Source organism: Dendrobates tinctorius, unplaced genomic scaffold (assembly GCF_039654945.1).
Source record: "Dendrobates tinctorius isolate UK_male_01 unplaced genomic scaffold, ASM3965494v1 ptg000011l, whole genome shotgun sequence".
Taxonomy (NCBI): domain Eukaryota; kingdom Metazoa; phylum Chordata; class Amphibia; order Anura; family Dendrobatidae; genus Dendrobates; species Dendrobates tinctorius.
The window spans coordinates 129,766,386-129,789,651 of NW_027361679.1; the positions used below are offsets into that span (position 1 = coordinate 129,766,386).

The 23,266-nt window shown below is 43.1% G+C and overlaps 1 protein-coding gene across 1 annotated transcript in view; it reads left to right on the top strand.

Annotated features, from left to right (window-relative positions):
* Positions 1–23,266, top strand: part of INSR (insulin receptor) — a 157,559-nt gene that overhangs the window by 55,607 nt on the left and 78,686 nt on the right. The gene's annotated exons all lie outside the window — the stretch shown is intronic.

Sequence of the window (23,266 nt, forward strand, 5' to 3'; positions counted from 1 at the left end):
CTGTGTGCAGCACTCAGTTCAGAAATGAACGGGAGCAGCGGAAAAAGCCGGATGCTCTAATGTCCATATTGATAGGATAAAGGACTGTGTATAATTGTTGCTTTTATTTAACCATTGTGAAAAAAATCTTCCTGCGTGTACCATTGTGCTTTTGTGCCCCGGTTTCTTTGTGTTTGGAGGAACGCTGTGTACTTGTGCACTTTCCTTGTTAGAACAAATAAACCAGTAGAAATGTACACAGTAACGCGGAGTGCCAGGCACATCTGAAGGGCGGCCTTATGTTCCTAAACATTTCACTTCTATGTTGACTGCTGGTTTTATATTTTGGGCTTAAGTATTAGGGTATGTGCACACGATCAGAAACGGCTCCGTATTTGCTCAGGATTTTATGCAGGTGAAATCTGCATCTGAGGTCACTGGCAGGTCACTTTGTTTTCGATGCATTTTTTAAATGAGTTTTTGATGCGTTGTTACCGCATGCAATTTGATGCATTTTATCATTGCATGCTTTTTTTTTTGTCACTTGAAATAAAGCTAATTGAAAGTTGGCTTCTGGGAAGGGGAAAAAAAGTAATTTCCGGTTTGCAGATGTATTGGGGTATGTTCACACGGTCAGTAAACGCTGCGGGTTAGACGCTGTGTACATCTGCAGCGTCCAGATGTTACAGCATAGTGGATGGGATTTCAAGAAATCCCATCTCCACTATGCGTTCAGTGACACCTCCGGCTTCCCTGTGTAAACGGACATGCGGCGCGTCATTCCAGACCGCAGCATGTCTATTTATGTAGCTGCGTAAATTGCCCATACACTTTCATTAGATGGGTAAAATCTTCCTAGTGACATGCATATTAAGTGCGGGAATGCAGCTTACTACACGTGTACTAATTTACATAATGTTTAAATGCAAAAACCTCAGTGACATTATACCTATGTCAAAGAATAGGGTCTAAGGCTATAGATAGCCACCCTAAATCAGGAGAAACACCTGAAACACCCACTCCAATGAGTATGCATGCAAAGAGAAAGATTGAGTAACTAGGTGAATATGATAAAAATACGTCTTTATTAATTAACATATATATTATTCAATACAAAAATACAGAAATTAAAATGACACCACAAGATGAAAGAACAGAATAGCCCGGGAAAAACATCCTGTCACAGAATATCAGGTAATATAGCAGTATATATAGAGAATAACCACATCTATATAGATAGCCAATGTCTGCTAATTCCCCATACCCCCAAAATGGGGGTCACTGCGCCACATTATCAAATTATAACCACCTAGTGTGCACAGATAAATTTAGCGTGGCCAGTTAAGAAGATACATCTTACCAGATATACGTGAAGGCTAGGTGAGCCCAGGACCAGGTAGGGAAAACACCCGACGCGCGTTTCGCGTGACTACAAGCACGCTTTCTCAAGGGCAGTGTACCAGAAAGTGCGCACAGGACCTTCTTAAGCCCATGTGACGAGTCACATGGTTTCCAATTGGCCAATCAAGACAGTTTGGCACGGCACATGCGCACTGTCCACCCGAATAAGTGCGCACAGGACCTTCATGCGCCCATGTGACGAGTCACATGGTATACAGTCGGCCAATCGAAGCGGTTTGGCGCGGCGCATGCGCACTGTCCACCCGCCGGGCAGACAATGCAGCGAGAGCGTCATGCGTTGCCCCGGGCAACAGGGGAAAAAATCCCCGGGAGCCCGGAGAAAGGCAGAGAGACACTCCTCCACATATCCGCCACAAACAGGGACAGCGGGCATGCGCACAACCACTGACGCCAATGGATGTAAATAAGCATCATATAAACAAGGAGCACTGGGTATAGGTCATAAGTAAAAATAAAGATAAACAAAGATGTAAAAAAGCAACTGTAAATAGAAGATGCTCGACAATAAGATATAACATCACAATACATGTTGCTCTCTTCAAGTTAAGACGTCCCAGAGTCATCCATGGACACCGATGTCTACAGTTGATGAGCATCCGATATAGATATTGAAATTAGGGCCAGTGGAATCGCCACACATAGTGGAACAAATAAGTCCAATTGATGAATAAAGAAGAAGTCTCACATGGACTAAGAGGGAAAATAAGTAAAACATATATCAAAGACACACATATACAATACAAATTAAAAAAAATTTTTTAAAAATTAAAACACTTCCCACTACCCGGAAGATGAAGAAATAAGTAGGAAAAAGGGGCAAAAAAGCATATATAGATATCTAAAAAGACCAAAAAAGGTCCAATATATATTTTTCAGAATTTCCTACAAAAAAGAAGCAAAGGATAATGATTCATTAAGTCCTTTAGGGGCCATTGTATCAAGTGTAATAATCCATTTGGTCTCAATTTGGGCCAGCCTCCGTTTATAGTTCCCCCCTCTTAGCCCCAGATGTACTTGATCAATCCCTCTAATTTTAAGGGAAGTTGATTCCCCATTGTGATGTTGTCGAAAATGGCGGGGCAGGGTTTTCAGGAGGGAAATGTCGGCCACTGTCTTGGATGCGCAGATGTCCCGCACATGTTCACGCACCCTCATCCTAAGCTCCCTCGATGTAAGTCCAATATAGATTTTTGGACAGTCGCATGTAGCATAATAAATCACATTCGTACTGCCACAAGAAATTCGGTGGCGTATATTGAACTGTTTCTTTCCATCTGATGTCCTAAAGGTGGTGCAGCGCAGGACATTTGTGCATGCAAGACAGTGGCCGCAAGGTATAGAACCAGGTGTAGGGCCCCTAGAGCCAAATGGATTAACTTGTGCATGTCGATAATGACTCTGCACAAGGAGGTCTTTAAGATTTTTAGATCTCCTTGGAGTCATTGACGGACATGGACCCAAAGTTGCTCCCAGGGAGGGTTCAGTACCCAAAACAGGCCAGTGTTTCATAAGGATCTGTCTCATATCTTCCCATTGATGGTTAAAAGTAGATATAAATCTAATAGGTGCCTCCTTATTTAAATAAGGGGACCTCTTCGAGGATCCCAAAAGACTGCCGCGTGGTGTTGCCCTTGCTCTTAAATAACCTTTTTTAATGCTTCTATTTGAGTATCCACGGTTCTGGAATCGCTTCTTTAAATCAGCCGATTGGATCTCAAATCTAGCATCCGAAGAACAGATCCGCCTCGCCCGTAGGAACTGTCCGACCGGGACAGCCCCTATGGTGGAAGGGTTGTGGGCAGAGGACGCATGAACCAAAGAATTGACGGATGTCGGTTTACGGTAGACATCCGTCTGGATATAACCAGAGTGATCAACACTCATGGCAATATCCAGGAAACTGATCTCAGTGGCATCATAAGAGTAAGTCAGATGGATGTTAAATTCATTATGGTTCAGCGTCCTCATAAACTCCCCGAGCTGCTGCACCGATCCATCCCACAAAAAGAAAATATCATCTATATATCTATGCCAACACAACACATGGGAAGCGGCCTGCACGCCTGCATCGCCAGGCTATTTTCCCGGGCTATTCTGTTCTTTCATCTTGTGGTGTCATTTTAATTTCTGTATTTTTGTATTGAATAATATATATGTTAATTAATAAAGACGTATTTTTATCATATTCACCTAGTTACTCAATCTTTCTCTTTGCATGCATAATTTACATAATGGTAGAGAAAAACAAGAGAATGCTTGAGTCCAAGTCTATCTAAAGCAATGCAAAATGTTATTAGCAAAAAACAGGCATATGTGGAGAAACAAGACAGTCATGGCATTTCAGTAGGCAATTGATTTTTGCCTGGAGCCCTATGAAAACGACGAATCAGCAGCCAATGCATAGAATTTAGAGTAAAAAGCACTCAGGCATAAGAGCAGAAAAAATATATATACAAGTGCAGATAGTAAATAACGGCACTGGAAGGTTTATGCTAAGGGTGGTCAATCCCATTATTTATTGTACTTAGCCCTAATAAAGTGACTCCATGGCACTGCAGTGGTGAATAGTAACCCCCATAGTAACCCCCATAGTAACCCCTATCAATGTGAGGTTCAATATAGTATACAGTTATCTACTAATCTAATTTGTAATGAACAGGGCAATAAATCACACCGCAGAGCCATTATTCACACAGTGACTGATGCATTGTAAAATATAACAGCAGCCCTCCAGCGCTACATATATTGTATTATTGCACGTTAGCCCATAGGAAAGATGGGAAGGAAAAGGTAACATCATGTTGGCATACCCATCATGTCCTGGTGCAGGGGAGGCGCTGATCCGTGTACCCCAACGCGCGTTTCGCGGTGAAAATACCACTTTCTCGGGGGCGTGGCTAAAGATGTAAATAGACCCTGATTAAATATCCGGCCAGAGGTGGTCACCTCATCCAGGGGACCAATCTCAGAGCGTATGTCGGGCATGCGCCCTGCCAGGGAGTGAGAGCGCTCATGTGAATTAATTGCAAGCTGTGCTGACGTCACCCGGGAGGCGGCCGGCACCAAGACGACACCCAGGCAACAGACTAAACAGGGGAGGGGAATGCAAGGAACCAATGCCACGTGTGAGTGGCCGGCGCTAGACCACCCCCCAGGCAGCACCAGATCCCGCCCAACCTCAGTATTCACTATGTATAGCCGCTCACAAATAATAACACATCACCCAGCAGGGCACAAAACTATGGCTAAACTCAACAGGACCAAAGGAGGTCCAAAAGGGGACCAATGCAGGGGATGAATGAACATGAATAGGATGGAATAATCATTCCTCTAAACTATAAATATATGCGGAAATGTGTCTCAGACATAGTTATAAATTCCACAAATGAGAGACGTGAAACACTGTCAAATGGCCAACATATTAACAACAATATTCAGCCTATTGCAAAAAGTATGACAAAAATACCATACATATGAAAGGTCCATAATCAGATGACAGTATAATTATTCAACATCAGTCTTGATTAGTTCATCTCCATGGTTCTTCATTTATCCTCATGGTCCTGGTGGGCGAAGCCACTGGAGAACCGAAATCGCAGCTCAAACGATGTACGCCAGTATGTCTAAGGCCAGATAAAATAAAATGCCGTGAGAACAAATATACAACAAAAAACATGATAAAAATGATTTTAAAAATAAAAGAATAAAAAGGGAGAAGGGGAGACCTTTTTTGGAGAACAGAACTAGTTGTTTTATAAAAATGGTGAAAAGCTCAGTGATTCGTTTAAACCATGTGGAGTCATGGTCCCTAGGACCATGATCCACCTGCATTCCTTCTGAGCGAGGAGGCGTTTGATATCTCCTCCCCGTATGCCGCTTTTGACATGTTGGACCTAGGGTCACAACTGTGCACCATCTTATAGTGCCTGGGTATTGTCTTTAACTGTGTCAGGTTGGAAACTGCTTTTGCTGCAGTGATGTTGCGCACGTGTTCTCGAACACGTATTTTAAATTGGCGGCTTGTTAAACCGACATAAACTTTAGAGCAACCACAGGTTGCATAGTAAATCACCTGACTGGTGTTGCATGTTATGTGTTGACGTATACTAAAAGTTTTTGTGCCGTCAGCTGATTGAAAAGATGATGACCGCACAACATTTCTGCATGCCACGTAGTTTCCGCAGGGGAAACATCCTAAAGGGGGGCCACGAGAGTCAAATAGATTCCTAATGGATGGAACATAATGGGAGTGTACCAACATATCCCTCAAATTAGGGCTCCTCCGATATGTCATGAGGGGACGCTCTGAAACCACATTGGCCAATGTTGGTTCTGTTCTAAGAATGCTCCAGTGTCTGTTGAGGATATCCCTCATCGTGTCCCATTCTCCATTGAAAGTCGAAATGAACCTAACATTACTCAATTGCTGTTGTTTTTTCGAATTTGGGCGTAAGAGGGATTGCCGATTAGTCCTCCTGGCTCTATCTAGACCCCTCTTCACACAACGACGGCTGTATCCCTGATTTACAAAACGGTCCCCAAGCTTACTCGCCTGGTGTTGAAATTTCATTTCTGATGAGCAGATGCGCAGAAATTGCCCAACCGGGATGGCCCTAATAGTTGTCTGTGGGAGGCAGGATTGAGCGTGAAGGAGAGCATTCACCGAGGTGGGCTTTCTGTACACATCAGTCTGCAGGTATGATTGTTAATCAACCTGAATCTTGATATCCAGAAAGTCCACCTCGGTGTTGCTGGAAGTATAAGTTAATTTGATGTTGAATCTATTACAATTTAAACTCTCCATGAACTCATGTAGTTGTTGTTGTGATCCCTGCCACACCACGATCAGATCATCTATATAACGCAGCCAGCAATGCACACGGTCCACGGCCTGCCCCCCCTCCCCCGCAAAGACCTCCCGCTCCCAGTAGCCCAGGAAGAGGCCGCGCCCATGGCAGTGCCGCACTGCTGCAAATAAAACACATGCCTAAACACAAAAAAGTTATGTGTTAGTATGTATTCAAGAAGTTCCAATACCAGATCACATATAGGGCCATCCCAGTTGCTGCTCCTAAGAAAAAACCTACATGTATCAATACCATCTTGATGGCGAATGCATGTATATAGTGACTCAATGTCTGCAGTGACAAGGAGCATATCTGGTTCCAAGGACATACCATCAATCATCGCCAGGATGTCTGTCGTGTCACGGGCATATGAGGGAAGTGCCTCACCAAAAGGTTTGAGGTAGTGGTCAATGAATTGACAGATGGGTTCACACAATCCCCCAATGCCCGACACGATGGGACGTCCGGGCGGATCAAGGGGGTCCTTTTGTATTTTTGGTACAAAATATATAGTAGGGATCCTGGGAAATTTAGTCATAAGACCATCAAAGATTTGTTTAGGGATAATACCCTGCTCTAGGGCTCTAAATAGAATCTCCTCCAAGGTGTCAGAAAATATCCTCAATGGGTTATGATCCAGCCTCTGATATGTCACCCTATCTCGTAGCTGTCGATTGGCCTCCCTTTCATACATCTCCTGGGGCCATATCACTATGTTTCCCCTCTTGTCCGCAGGTTTTATCACGATGTCTGAATATGATTTTAATTCATCAATTGCTTTACGTTGTTGGGCTGTTAAGTTGTCAAAATTCCGTCTGGTGGAAACTGCCCGAAAATCCTCCATAACCAACTTTGTGAAAATTTCCACCGCGGGACATGGGGACAAGGGATGAAACCCAGTAGATTTTGGACGTATGGACAAGGGAAACATACGTGAAGGGCTAGGATCCTGTTCACTCAATAGTTCCTCTAGTGCATGTAGGGCCTCCTCCTCCAGCTGAGTGTTGCCAGGTTGTTCTTGTTTATTGCCATTGTGAAGTTTTTTGAGGACCAGTTTACGAGAAAATAAATGTAAGTCTTTTATGGCTGTAAATAAATCGAAAGCATGAGTAGGAGAAAAAGTTAATCCTTTAGATAATACATCAGTCTGAACTGCAGACTGATGTGTACAGAAAGCCCAACTCGGTGAATGCTCTCCTTCACGCTCAATCCTGCCACCCACGGACAACTAGTAGAGCCATCCCGGTTGGGCAATTTCTGCGCATCTGCTCATCAGAAATGAAATTTCAACACAAGGCGAGTGAGCTTGGGGACCGTTTTGTAAATCGGGGATACAGCCGTCATTGTGTGAAGAGTGGTCTAGATAGAGCCAGGAGGACTAATCGGCAATCCCTCTTACGCCCAAATTCGAAATAACAACAGCAATTGAGTAATGTTAAATTCATTTAGACTTTCAATGGAGAATGGGACACGATGAGGGATATCTTCAACAGACATTGGAGCATTCTTAGAACAGAACCAACATTGGCCAATGTGGTTTCAGAGCGTCCCTCATGACATATCGGAGGAGCCCTAATTTGAGGGATATGTTGGTACACTCCCATTATGTTCCATCCATTAGGAATCTATTTGACTCTCGTGGCCCCCCTTTAGGATGTTTCCCCTGCGGAAACTGCGTGGCATGCAGAAATGTTGTGCGGTCATCATCTTTTCAATCAGCTGACGGCACAAAAACTTTTAGTATACGTCAACACATAACATGCAACACCAGTCAGGTGATTTACTATGCAACCTGTGGTTGCTCTAAAATTTATGTCGGTTTAAGAAGCCGCTAATTTAAAATACGTGTTCGAGAACACGTTCGCGACATCTCTGCAGCAAAAGCAGTTTCCGACCTGACACAGTTAAAGACAATACCCAGGCACTATAAGATGGTGCACAATTGTGACCCTAGGTCGTTTTTTGTAAGGGGCATCCAACATGTCAAAAGCAGCATACGGGGAGGAGATATCAAACGCCTCCTCGCTCAGAAGGAATGCAGGTGGATCATGGTCCTAGGGACCATGACTCCACATGGTTTAAGCGAATCACTGAGTTTTTCACCATTTTTATAAAACAACTAATTCTGTTCTCCAAAAAAGGTCTCCCCTTCTCCCTTTTTATTCTTATTTTTAAAATCATTTTTATCATGTTTTTTGTTGTATATTTGTTCTAACGGCATTTTATTTTATCTGGCCTTAGACATACTGGCGTACATCGTTTGAGCTGCGATTTCGGTTCTCCAGTGGCTTCGCCCACCAGGACCATGAGGATAAATGAAGAACCATGGAGATGAACTAATCAAGACTGATGTTGAATAATTATACTGTCATCTGATTATGGACCTTTTATATGTATGGTATTTTTGTCATACTTTTTGCAATAGGCTGAATATTGTTGTTAATATGTTGGCCATTTGACTGTGTTTCACGTCTCTCATTTGTGGAATTTATAACTATGTCTGAGACACATTTCCGCATATATTTATAGTTTAGAGGAATGATTATTCCATCCTATTCATGTTCATTCATCCCGTGCATTGGTCCCCTTTTGGACCTCCTTTGGTCCTGTTGAGTTTAGCCATAGTTTTGTGCCCTGCTGGGTGATGTGTTATTATTTGTGAGTGGCTATACATGGTGAATACTGAGGTTGGGTGGGATCTGGTGCTGCCTGGGGGGTGGTCAAGCGCCGGCCACTCACACGCGGCATTGGTTCCTTGCATTCCCCTCCCCCCCCCCCCCCTGTGTTTAGTCTGTTGCATGGGTGACGTCTTGGTGACGGCCGCTTCCCGGGTGACGTCGGCTTCACAAGAGCGCTCTCACTCCCTGGCGGGGCGCAAGCCCAACATACGCTCTGTGATTGGTCCCCTGGATGAGGTGACCACCTCTGGCCGGATATTTAATCAGGGTCTATTTCCATCTTTAGCCACGCCCCTCGAGGAATTGGTATTTTCATTGCGAAACGCGCGTTGGGGTACACGGATCAGCGCCTCCCCTGCACCAGGACATGATGGGTATGCCAACATGTTACCTTTTTTCTTCCCATCTTTCCTATGGGCTAATGTGCAATAATACAATATATGTAGCGCTGGAGGGCTGCTGTTATATTTTACAATGCATCAGTCACTGTGTGAATAATGGCCCTGCGGTGTGATTTATTGCCCCGTTCATTACAAATTAGATTGATAGATAACTGTATACTATATTGAACCTTGTTTCTCCACATATGCCTGTTTTTTGCTAATAAAATTTTGCATTGATTTTGATAGACTTGGACTCAAGCATTCTCTTGTTTTTCTCTAGTTCTATGAGAGTTGTCTCTATCGAACGAGACTGTACGAGGCACAACTGTTACATTTACAGTAATGAATCAATGCTTATTTGGAGGTTCTTTTTTTATAATTTACATAATGGTGTATCTTATGACACAGCTGGAAGTACTTGACACAGGAAGTGGAGGAAAGCACAGAGAGATCCCCTCCTTTTTAATAAATTAAAAAATGGCGTGTGGTCCCCCTATATTTGTTAACCAGCCAGAGTAAAGCAGACTACTGGAACTCGTGTTTCAGGCTGGTAAGGATCCAATATCCATGAACTTTACCAGCCTGAAAATACCAGGCCGCAACAGTCTGCTTACCTTGGATGGCTAGCAAAAATAGTGGGATCCCCTCCAAAAAAAAATGGCGTGGGGTCCCCTTATTTTTGTTTACCAGCCAAGGAAAAAGCAGACCGCTGCGGCCTAGTATTCTCAGGCTGGCGAGGCCCATGGATTTTGGCCCTCATCATACTAAAAATAGCAGCCCCCCACAATTGGCGCATACAAAGATGCGCTAATTGTGGCACTTTACCCAGCTCTTCCCACTTGCCCTGTAGTGGTGGCAAGTGGGGTTGATGTCACCTTTTGTATTGTCAGGTGACATCAAGCCCACAGCTTAGTAATGGAGAGGTAACTAATCCTATAGTTATATGTTAAATAAAGACACAGTCAGAATAAAGTCTTTTAATTGAAATAATGACAGATTCCTTTAATAGATTTTAATTAAACCATACTTACTGCATCACCTAATTCCAACGAAGGCCTCAATCTCCTGGAAGAAAAATAAGCTCTGCTACTTCTGAATGCCTTTGGCTAAACGGTGGCATTATGCCACCACTCAGCCTTACATCCAGACGCAGCTGAGCTTGAAGCTGATCACTGGAGATGTCTCCGCCGGTCACCTGCACTGCAGTTCTCGTGGACAGCTGATCGTGAGAACTTGGCAAGTGCCCGGAGATGACCCTTTACCCGGCAGTCACGTGCACGCCTGTCAGCTCAGCTCATCGTGAGAACTGCAGTGGACGCGAACTTCCGGCTGTGGCACAAGGTACACCTTTATTTAAGTTAGTTCACATGCGTAGTAAGCTGCATTCCCGCACTTAATACGCATGTGACTATAAAGATAATGCGGTTTTACCGCATCTAATTAAATCCTATGGGTAATTTACGCTACAGAGACTGAGCGTCTCCGCAACATAAATGGAAATACTGCGGTCTGGAAAGACGCGCCCCCATGTCCATTTACGCAGGGATGCCGTGGGCGTCTCTGAACGCATAGTGGGCATGGGATATCTTGAAATCCCATCCACTATGCTGTAACATCTGTCCGCTGTGGGTTTGACGCTGCAGATGTATGCAGCTTCAAACCCGCAGTGTTTACTGACCCTTAGGCAGGTTTCACACTTGCGTTTTTTAGCGCTGCGTTTTTGCGCATAAATGCACTTAGTTTTTTTCCTATACTCAACATGGGTGCGCATTGTCGTGCCTTTGTACGCGTTTGTATGCGCATGCTTTTTTTGTAGTGTGCGCCCGGGCGCACAAAATGCATCCTCTTGCATTTTTTGTGCATCCGACCGGTCTAAAAAAAAAACCGCATGCGCACAAAATGAGCACGAAATTCACCAAAAAACACATTAAGTCTATGGGAACGCTGACATGCGCATGGTCATGCGCACGTCAGCGTTTAAAAACGCATGCTTTTTTTGCAAAAACCATGCGCACAAAAAACGCATAAAAACGCATTATGCGCGTTTGCACTGCGCACGCAGCACAGCGCACAAAAATGCAAGTGTGAAAGTAGCTTTAGACGTGCAGGCATTCCATGTGCTAGTGCCTCCATTTAGCATCGGAAGCCATGTATCTAGTGGAGAAAGTCTCAGTAATATGGTATGCAGTGGTGTATGCCATGATTTATTTTCTTAGTGAAAAACTCAAGGCAAAAAGTGCATTTGTGCCCATTTGGAGATGCACCAATCTACAGTGTGAGCCCATAGCTGTTATACATACAGTATGAGTGCCTATGGCTATGATTTATAAAGATTACAAAGATATCTACTTCATATTCTATTAACTGATTCTTGAGAGACACATACATGCATGTGCATGTTTTTATTTGATTATTGTTTGGGGGTATGGCCAGACATGGCTGTATTGCCACAAATTTGTCATGTGGCTTTTGCATACCTTAAGCCCCAAGCAGTTTACAGTAGAAAACACAATGGAATTTTCAAAAGCCGGTTTGAATGTGAGAGACTTAGATAATTCCGTGTGTTTGACAACATATGTGTGACTGTGCGTTTATGGGAACTCTTATTTGTTATGGCCCATTTAGACGGGCCAATTGTGAAACAAGTGCACATAGTCGGGAACAATCATTCCTATCGGCCCTTAACAGGCCAGTAATCAACCTATGTAGGAGCAAAACTCACATTTTGCTGGATGCAATAATTTCTAAACTGGCTTAAAAATCACTGTTTGAAGCACATTCTCCTGTGTAAAGGTGCTGTCAATATATCATTACATTTTGCGGGGGCAGAATAATCGTATTTGCAATGTTTGGCCTGTGTAAGCAGTGCATTAAAAGACTACCAGTAGGCTTAAATGTAGAAAATTGGCATTTGTGTAATGGCCTGGTCTGTGCCATGTAAAAGGCATTGCTGTTCTGTAAAATTGATACAATGAGACTCCGCTACTGGAAGATGGTGCCCTTGAATGTGTTTTTTTTTTTTTTTTTGTTTGTTTGTTTTTAAACCTATTTTAATTTATGTTCCCCAACAAGGTTAGCATAATTCGTGGTGGGGAATAGATGCTGGCTGCACCGCCACATTATACAATAAGCTGTTAAGAGGCTTATAAAAGCATCACATATAAAGGAGACTAGTAAAATTGGCTCATTCCAACATACTAACCCTACATAGATAATTTTTTATGTTTTGCTTTTTTTTTTTTTCATTTTTGCAAACTATGCAAATTCCAATAAATGTTTCACTCCACTAATGGCTTTTCTCACATTAAAGGGATTGTTCACTACTCAGACAACCCCAGCTTAATCCCTAGGTTCCCCCCCCCAGTAAAATAACACTTGGGCCGGAGTCACATAGCGTGGAATATGGACATGTGCTATGCAAGTCATTCACTAGGTCCCCCTTGTGTGGTTCTGGGATTTTGGCTCACCATTCTTGTGATCATTTTGACCCCATGGGGTGAGATCTTGCGTGGAGCCCCAGATTGAGGGAGATTATCAGTGGTCTTGTAGGTCTTCCATTTTCTTATTATTGCCCCCACAGTTGATTTCATCACACCAAGCTGCTTGCCTATTGCAGATTCAGTCTTCCCAGCCTGGTGCAGGGCTACAATTTTGTTTCTGGTGTCCTTCGACAGCTCTTTGGTCTTCACCATAGTGGAGTTTGGAGTGTTGACTGTTTGAGGCTGTGGACAGGTGTCTTTTATACTGATAACAAGGTCAAACAGGTGCCATTACTACAGGTAATGAGTGGAGGATAGAGGAGCCTCTTAACCCCTTCACCCCCAAGGGTGGTTTGCACGTTCATGACCGGGCCAATTTTTACAATTCTGACCACTGTACATTTATGAGGTCATAACTCTGGAACGCTTCCATGGATCCCGGTGATTCTGACATTGTTTTCTCGTGACATATTGTACTTCATGTTAGTGGTAAAATTTCATTCAAATAACTTGCGTTTATTTGTGAGAAAAACGGAAATTTGGCGAAAATTGCTCAATTTTCCAACTTTGAATTTTTATGCCCTTAAATCACAGAGATACGGCACACAAAAAACTTGATAACTAACATTTCCCACATGTTTACTTTACATCAGCACAATTTTGGAACCAAAATTTTTTTTTTGTTAGGAAGTTATAAGGGTTAAAAGTTGACCAGCGATTTCTCATTTTTACAACACCATTTTATTTTTAGGACCACATCACATTTGAAGCCACTTTGAGGGGTCTATATGATAGAAAATACCCAAAAGTGACACCATTCTAAAAACTGCACCCCTTAAAGTGCTCAAAACCACATTCAAGAAGTTTATTAACCCTTTAGGTGCGTCACAGGAATTTTTTTGAATATTTAAAAAAAAATGAACATCTAACTTTTTTTCATAAAAAAAATACTTCAGGTTCAATTTTTTTTATTTTACCAAGGGTAACAGGAGAAATTGGACTGCAAAAGTTATTGTGCAATTTGTCCTGAGTACGCAGATACCTGATATGTGGGGGGGAACCACTGTTTTGGTGCATGGCAGAGCTCAGAATGGAAGGAGCGCCGTTTGACTTTTTCAATGCAAAATTGGCTGGAATAAAGATTGGACGCCATGTCACGTTTGGAGAGTCCCTGATGTACCTAAACAGTGGAAACCCCCTACAAGTGACCCCATTTTGGAAACTAGACCCCCCAAGGAACTTATCTAGATATGTGGTGAGAACTTTGAACCCCCATGGGCTTCACAGAAGTTTATAACATAAAGCCATACAATTAAAAAATCATATTTTTTCCACAAAAATGATCTTTTCACCCTCAATTCTTATTTTTCCAAGGGTAACAGGACCGTAAAAGTTATTGTGCAATTTGTCCTGAGTACGCTGATACCCCACATGTGGGGGTAAACCACTATTTGGGCGCATGGCAGAGCTCGGAAGGGAAGCAGCGCCATTTGACGTTTTTGGCTGGAATTGAGATTGGACACCATGTCGCGTTTGGAAAACTCCTGATGTACCAAAACAGTGGAAACCCCCCCACAAATGACACCATTTTGGAAACTAGACCCCCTACGGAACTTATCTAGATGTGTGGTGAGCACTTTGACCCCCCCAGTGCTTCACAGAAGTTTATAATGCCCGGGCGTGAAAATAAAAAATTCGTATTTTTTCCACAAACATGATCTTTTAGTCACCATTTTTTTATTTTTCCAAGGGTACCAGGAGAAATTGGACCCCAAAAGTTGTTGTCCAATTTGTCCTGAGTATGCTGATACCCCATATGTGGGAGAAAACTACTGTATGGGCACACGTCGGGGCTCGGAAGGGAAGTAGTGACGTTTTGGAATGCAGACTTTGATGGAATGGTCTGCGGGTGTCATGTTGCCTTTGGAGAGCCCCTAATGTACCTAAACAGTGGAAACCCCCCACAAATGACACCATTTTGTAAACTAGACCCCCCAAGGAACTTATCTAGATGTGTGGTGAGCACTTTGAACCCCCCAGTGCTTCACAGAAGTTTATAACGCCCGGGCGTGAAAATAAAAAATTCGTATTTTTTCCACAAACATGATCTTTTAGTCACCATTTTTTTATTTTCCCAAGGGTACCAGGAGAAATTGGACCCCAAAAGTTGTTGTCCAATTTGTCCTGAGTATGCTGATACCCCATATGTGGGAGAGAACTACTGTATGGGCACACATCGGGGCTCGGAAGGGAAGTAGTGACGTTTTGGAATGCAGACTTTGATGGAATGGTCTGCGGGTGTCATGTTGCCTTTGGAGAGCCCCTAATGTACCTAAACAGTGGAAACCCCCCACAAATGACCCCATTTTGAAAACTAGACCCACTAAGGAACTTATCTAGATGTGAGGTGAGCACTTTGAACCCCCAAGAGCTTCACAGAAGTTTATAATGCCAGGGCATGAAAATAAAAAAATCGTATTTTTTCCAGAAACATGATCAATTAGTCCCCAATTTTTTCATTTTCCCAAGGGTAACAGGAGAAATTGGACCCCCAAAAGTTGTCCAATTTGGCCTGAGTACGCTGACACCCCATATGTGGGAGAAAACTACTGTATGGACACACGTCGGGGCTCGGAAGGGAAGCAGTGACGTTTTGGAATGCAGACTTTGATGGAATGGTCTGCGGGTGTCATGTGCGTTTGGAGAGCCCCTGATGTACCTAAACTATTGAAACTCCCCACAAGTGACCCCATTTTGGACACTAGACCCCCCACAGAACTTATCTAGATGTGTGGTGAGCACTTTGAACCCCCAAGTGCTTCACAGAAGTTTATAACACTCGGACGTGAAAATAAAAAAATCATTTTTTTCCACAAAAATGATATTTTTGCCCCCAATTTTTTATTTTCCTAAGGGTAACAGGAGAAATTGGACCCCAAAAATTGTTTTGCAATTTGTCCTGAGTAGGTTGATACCCTACATGTGGGGTAAAACACTGTTTGGGCGCATGGCAGAGCTTGGAAGGGAAGGAGCAACATTTGACTTTTTCAACTCAGAATTGGCTGGAATTGAGATCAGACGCCATGTTACATTTGGAGAGCCCCTGATGTGCCCAAACAGTGGAAACCCCCCAATTATAACTCCATCCCTAACCCCAACACACCCCTAACCCTAGCCCTAACCCTAGCCCTAACCCTAGCCTTAACCCTAGCCCTAACCCGAAAATGGAGATAAATACTTTTTTTTTTATTTTATTAGTTTTCCCTAACTTAGGGGTTGATGACGGGGGGTTTGATTTACTATTTATGGCGGTTTTTATATTTGGCAGCTGTCGCACGCTAAAAGACGCTTTTTATTGTAAAAATAGTTTTTGCATCACCACATATTGAGCGCTATAATTTTTCCGTATTTTGACCCACCGAGTCATGTGAGGTCTTATTTTTTGCTGGACGAGTTGACGTTTTTATTGGTACCATTTTCGGGCACGTGACATTTTTTGATCGCTTTTTATTCCTATTTTTGGGACACAGAATGAACAAAAACCAGCGTTTCATGAATTTCTTTTGGGGGGGTGCGTTTACACCATTCCGCGTGCGGTAAAATTGATAAAGCGGTTTTATTCTTCGGGTCAGTACGGTTACAGCGATACCTCATTTAGGTCTTTTTTTATGTTTTTGTCGGTTTTATGCAATGAAAACTATTTTATATAAAAAATAATTATTTTTGCATCGCTTTATTCTGTGAGCTATAACTTTTTTATTTTTTCGCTGATGATGCTGTGTGGCGGCTCGTTTTTTGCGGGACAAGATGACGTTTTCAGCGGTACCATGGATATTTATATGCGTCTTTTTGATCGCGCGTTATTACTCCTTTTGTTTGGCGGTATGATAATAAATCATTATTTTTTGCTTCGTTTTTTATTTTTATTTTTTAAGGGGTTCGCTAAAGGGGTTAACTAATGGGACAGTTTTATAGGGCGGGTCGTTACGGACGCGGCGATACCTAATGTGTACTTTTATTGTTTTGTTTTTTTATTTCCAAAAAATGGATTTATTGGGGGAATATTTTTTTTTTTTTTCTAATTTATTTGGCGATTTTTTAAAATTATTTTAACACTTTTTTTTATTTTTTTTTTTTACTTTATTAAATAGTCCCAGGTGGGACATCACTGTCCTGTGACAGATCGCTGATCTGTCACATCACAGATCACTGTGACAGATCAGCGATCTGACACAGGCACTGCAGAAGGCTTCCTCATGCCTGCGCTTTGCAGGCACTGAGGAAGCCAGCTTCCTCAGGCCCCCGAAGGCCCCCGTCGCCATCTTGGATCCGGGGGCCTGGAGGAAAGGAGTCCCCCGCAGTAGCGCTGCACATTGCGCTGCCGTGGGGGGCTCAGGGAAGCACGGAGGGAGCCCCCTCCCTGCCGATGCTTCCCTTTAACCCCCGGTACACCGCGATCATGTTTGATCGCGGTGTGCAAGGGGTTAACGTGTCGGGGGCGGTCCGTGACCGCCCCTGACACATTGTGCTTGGTGTCAGCTGTGATAATCAGCTGACACCCGGCCGCGATCAGCGGCGCTCACCACGTGGGCGCCGCTGATCGCGCTAGACGTACTATCCCGTCCATGGGCATAGGGGCCCGGGTTCCATGGACAGGATAGTACGTCTCATGTCAGGAAGGGGTTAAAGAAGAAGTTACAGGTCTGTGAGAGCCAGAAATCTTGCATGTTTTTAGGTGAACAATTACTTATTTTCCACCATAATTTGCAAAATAAATCTTTCCAAATCAGACAAGGTGATTTTCTGGTTTTGTTTTCTCATTTTGACTCTCATAGTTGTGGTCTACCTATGATGTCAATTACAGGCCTCTCTCGTCTTTTTAAGTGGGAGAACTTGCACAATTGGTGGCTGACTAAATACTGTATATACTTGAGTAGAAGCCGAGATTTTCAGCCCATATTTTTAGGCTGGCAGTGCCCCTCTCGGCTTATACCCGAGTCATTGTCCCAAGGGTCGGCGGGGGAGCGCGGCTGTCAGATCATACTCACCCCCTCCTGGCGTGTTCTCTGCAGTCAGTGCTTCTCAGATCGTCTCCAGCACTGCAGCTCTTCCTGTGTTCAGCGGTCACGTGGTACTGCTCATTAAACTAATGAATATTTTTATTAGTGCCATTTTGGGACAGATGTGAACTTTTGATCGCTAATTTACAGTGTTTACTGATCTGGTTAAAAGTGTATTTTTCAATATCTTTATTTTCACTGGAGGGAAAGGGAGGTAATTTGAACTTGTATTTATTTTTTGTAACTTTGCTGATGTTAGGGCTGATGCGATCACTTGTACTATATGCATAGGAGACATAGTTTGTCTCCTTTTGCAGCCCATAAGGAGTTCCGTAATGACAGGAATGGGGTCATCATCTGACCCCCGGCTGTCATGATTGCGATCACGTTATGGGTGCTCCAATGGGCGCGAGTTAAATGCCGCTGTCAGAGATTGACAGCGGCAGTTACCAGATGCTGGCTGTAAGGCTATGTGCACACGTTGCGGATTCTGCTGCGTTTCCGCAGCGGTTTTGGCCCTGCGGAAACGCAGCAGTTCCGCAGACATGGTACAGTACCATGTTATCCTATGGCATTTCAAAACAGCTGTGCTCACGCTGCGTTTTTTTCCGCGCAGTTTTGCTGAGGTTTACAAACCGCAGCATGTCAATTGTTTGGGCGGATTCCGCAGCGGTTTCACACCTTTAACATAGTAGAGGTGTGAAACCGCAGGGCAAAGCCGCAGGAAAACCGCAGGTCACTTTACCTGCGGTTTTACCTGCGGATCCGCGCGGAAAAACCCGCAGTTGAATCCGCAGTGTGTGCACATAGGCTAATACACAGCCACCCCCTGTCGGGCATGGGGCGGGCTCCGACTTGCGCTGTGTATATATACGGTGCATGTCGTGAAAGGGTTAAGGAGGGCCTGTCATCAGTTCAAAAGTGCAGGTCTGTGATGTTTATCAGATAGCACTTTGGCCCAATGTTATACTATGTGGCAGTACAGATCTGTGATGTATCAGATAGCACTCGGCCCAATATTGTACAATGGGGCAGTGCAGATATGCGATTATTTTCTCATGCCGATTCGGCATGAGAAAACAATTACAGCATGCTGTGAGTGCATCCAATTGGATCAGAGGTACCCAAGTAAGTTTATGAACATCATACTGCACTTGGATGTGATCGGAATGTAGTCTAATTACCGCAAATACAGAGAATGGAGAAATTAAGTTATCTGTCTTCTCCGCACCTCTCATGTGAAAGAATCGGATCACACTACGGTGAAACTTGGCCCAAACTTTGACATAGTTTGATCTGAATGTTATTCGCATACGTCCCGATTCTCTCACATGAGAGAATATACGCCAGTGTGACCCTGGCTTTAGGCTGAAGAGAAAGGTGTCAAGCAAGGAGAGAAGACTACGTAAAGAGAAAAAGGGTTGAGTGAATCAGTTTCTTGTATTCAAGAAATAAGCTGGTTTTATATGACTTGCCTGGCCATATTGGGATGCTACTAAAGGCTTTGGCTGCTGGGATAAAATCCCACCACAAGTGTAAACAATGCTGGATAAAGTGGACAACGCTGATGGGGGTCGTGATTAGTAATATAAGGTGTGCTGCTGTGGTACCATACAGCCAAATGAATGAATGAAAGAGTCTGTCCCCAGCAGGAAACACCAGTAGGGGAAGGTATTTTAAAGCTGCACCTGAAAGGTGATAGGACAGAGAAACAGTAAGACCTGACAGAAACAAATATAACCGAACTAAAACTCCCAAAGAAAAGATGTATCTGTGTGGGAAGAGACACTGAGCACAGGATCAAGACACATGACAATAGGAACCTTATCTCCTATGGAAGCCAGTTTTTTTTTTTTCATATTGAACTCCTATATGTCTGTCTCTGTCAGGGAAATGGTGAGGGGCTCCCATACACTTTAGCTTGTTAGGTTAGACTAAAGTTGCTACACTCTATATCATTGCCACTGATTGTGTGTTACCTGCCTCCAGCTTTATAATAGAATGGATGTAAATGGGAACCAGGTAGCAGTTTGATACTGCCTAATCTATAGGCAGCTTAAAAACCTAGACCGGCTCCCTCATTACACAGCGTATGGCATTTCAGACAAAACAGATTGAAAAGCAAGCTGGGCGTAGAGAGAATATTCTGCTGGGTGGCTCCCACCAAATTCTCCTGCCCCATTCAGTTGATTGACCGCTATCGCCCACATTGTTTCAGAGTAATGTGTGTCCTGGCTCGTGCATGACATTAGATGTCAGGGGAAATAATGGATTTCAAGAAAAATGTGACATTGCATAGTAGTAAACTACCGCACATGGCTCCATGAGGCAGATGGGGTGTACCGGGCAGGCATGCACCAAAACTAAATGACGTTAATCTTTATGATCATTTGGTTGCAAGTGCACTTGCTGTTTTCCCATAAAACATTAAGGGGTTGTTAGTGTACTACACAGCCAGAATTTAACATGGAGAAATCTGCAGGCAGACTCCAACTAAGGACTTAAGAAAAGAACATTACAAAAGTGACACGTGCCTGATTTTAAGACAGATGCACTATATGGCGGTTGGTGTGGTAATGTGTAACACATACCGTAGGTTTGTGGACAAGGTGTTAACAAAGCCAAAAAGGCTGAGCGTACGTGGCAAGTGTCTGAATAACAGACACGCTTCCACCCGGCCCCCTTTGTTTGTGGGAAGGAAACCCAAGACTTTTCTGTTCTGTTTTTTCCTTTATTCTTGGAATAACATTCTTGCTCCTGAACCATATGGGTTAACCCAAACGCTTCCAGGTTTTGTATGTTTAACAGCAATTGCATACATTATTGGAGAAATGTTACATGAGTAGTATGAATGAGACTACGCGTTGTAATTGATGTTTTGTGCTAGTATGACTAGCTATGACTAATGGATCGGCTTTGATCTATTAGTAGGTCATACAGGGTCACATTATGTGTTATCGTATGTGACAGTCTGCACCATCCTGTACATAAGAACCTGCAGACTCCTTAGTAAAGGCCTAAATCTGGGAGCCGATGACCTGTGAAGATATGTAATGTCAGCTGGCCATCATCTGGATGATTTGTACCTTGTCTGGCCATTTTTAGCACAATTAAAAGGTTCTTTTGTATTTACCGTAAGTACATAAAATAATGCATGCATATTTCCCACTAATTGCCATAATTTTAAGATGCGGTTTTTGGCATTGTGGTTTTACCAGGTGAAACATATTTTTGAAATATGTTTGACTTGAGAAAACAGGATGGTAAAACCAATGCAATATGTGGTTAAAAAAAAAAAGTGCATGCGTTTACATTCTTATATTTGTGCATTTTAAATCATCTGTCATTTCAATAAACTTTATATAACTCAAAGTAAGATATCTTCGAGAAATGCTTTGCTCCTCCCCTTACAAGAATTAGCTGGATTTACAGCAACACTGCTCTGTAGTGCTGCGGCCTCTCAAAATGTGGCCAGACGTGACCGCTTATTCTGAAGAGAGCTGACCCGAAAAGTCTAAAATAAACTCTGCATGTGCTAAAGATGAGATGACCAGCGAGAACTTCTCTGCAGAATATTAAATCTTAGCCTAATGTGAGCCCCTGAGTCAATGACATGAAAACACCTAGATTTTAGAATTTTGATTAAAGTATACCTAGTGAGATGGAATTAAAAATCATCACCAAAAATGTTTGCATTTAAACAATGTATGATAAATGTAACTGTAAGCCTTTTTCTGATGACACGTTCCCTTGAAATTTACAACATGGTAAATGTGATATTACACAGTGTGTTGGCCAATCAGTAGTCTGCTGTCAATTGTATCCTAGACATATGTTATCGGGTTGGGGGGTACAGGAGAAATGATTGACCACTGATTAGCCTCTGCATGTTAGTTTTGTGTTGTAATCCTAGTGGCATATTTGCAGCCATGTATCCAGCAGACACCTGCAGTTTAATAGCGTTTTTTTCACATGACAGGTTCCCTTTAAGATGTACAGTACAGTTCCTTGTTTGTTTTTGTATACCCATTTAATACTTGGTATATATAGTCCTAAACTTAGTTTGGACCGTTGGACATAAGAGAACAAACTCTGCCCCTATGGTGAAGTCTTATTGATGTGACCTGTTAGGCATGGCTATGATGGTTGCAGGAGTTGCTTTTGCACCCAGGCACCGGAGCCTGTGGGGGCCACAAAGGACCCTTCTGACCACTGATAAGACCAATCCTATTAAAGAATCACAATAGTTGGGACCCTGTTGGAGATTTTGTATTTGGGGTCCGCATGCTTTAAGTTACGCAAAAGGTGATTGAAGTTCAACATTATGCGTATAAGGGTATGTGCACACGCTGCGGATTACTCTGCGGATGTTTCCATGCAGATTTGGCTAAATCCGCAGGTCAAATGAGATTTTGTGCAGTTTTCCCCTGCGTTTTTCTATAGTGGAGCAGGTGTAAAAACATTGCAGAGCCGCAAAAAGAATTGACATGCTTCGTATTTGAACCCGCAGCTAATCCGCGTGGAAAAATCTGCAGCAAGTGCACAGCGTTTTTGAAAATAGGTTGACATGAATGGAACTGTAAACGCAGGAGACTCTGCTGCATGGCCAAATACACTGCGGATCCGCAGCAGAATCCGCAACGTGTGCACATACCCTAATGGTTCTAAAAGGATTCGAGCTTTTAGTATTAAGGTGACCTATTTATATTATACCATATAAAAGAAAATGTAACTAGGGGAGGTCCGACCCCCAGTACTCCCACCGATCAGCCTATTTTTGGCTCTGGCGGCTGAATAAAAAAGTGAAGTGAGCCAAAACAACCACTTTTAGCCCCAAGAGCATTCAATACCACCTACCTAATTCCCCTGAACACCCATTTGAAAGGTGAACGGATGCACGCAGCGAACAGAAAACATTTATATGAAGACTTTACAAAGCTATTACCATTTCTTATATAGCAGCCGATGAGCTTGACTCGTGTTTTACTAATTACCGTAGTCAAGAAGGACCACAACAGTTATAGAAGCAGTCATGCCATTTTTTTCCTTCCCTGAACCCCCCCCACCCAATAGTCTATTACACTCTGAACTTGTTATACAGGGTGTACTTACCTGTATTCAGGCGCTTTTTTTTTCTTCAGCTTCCATCTTGATTCCCAGATTTCAAACTTCATTTTATTCTGCTATGCTCTGCTCTATACCGTATCTCATGATGCATCAGTACAGCATCACTTGCCCAGCTAGAGTTAAGAGGTGTTATCACTGCAAGATCATTTTGAACAAAGTGTTCGTTTTCCGACTATCTTGCAGTGTAAAACAGGCTGCTAAATCACCATATAAATGAGCAAACGCTTGTTCATCAGGTAAAATAATCTTTTGCAAAGTGTAAGAGATGATCTTTCTCGGCAATGCATCATC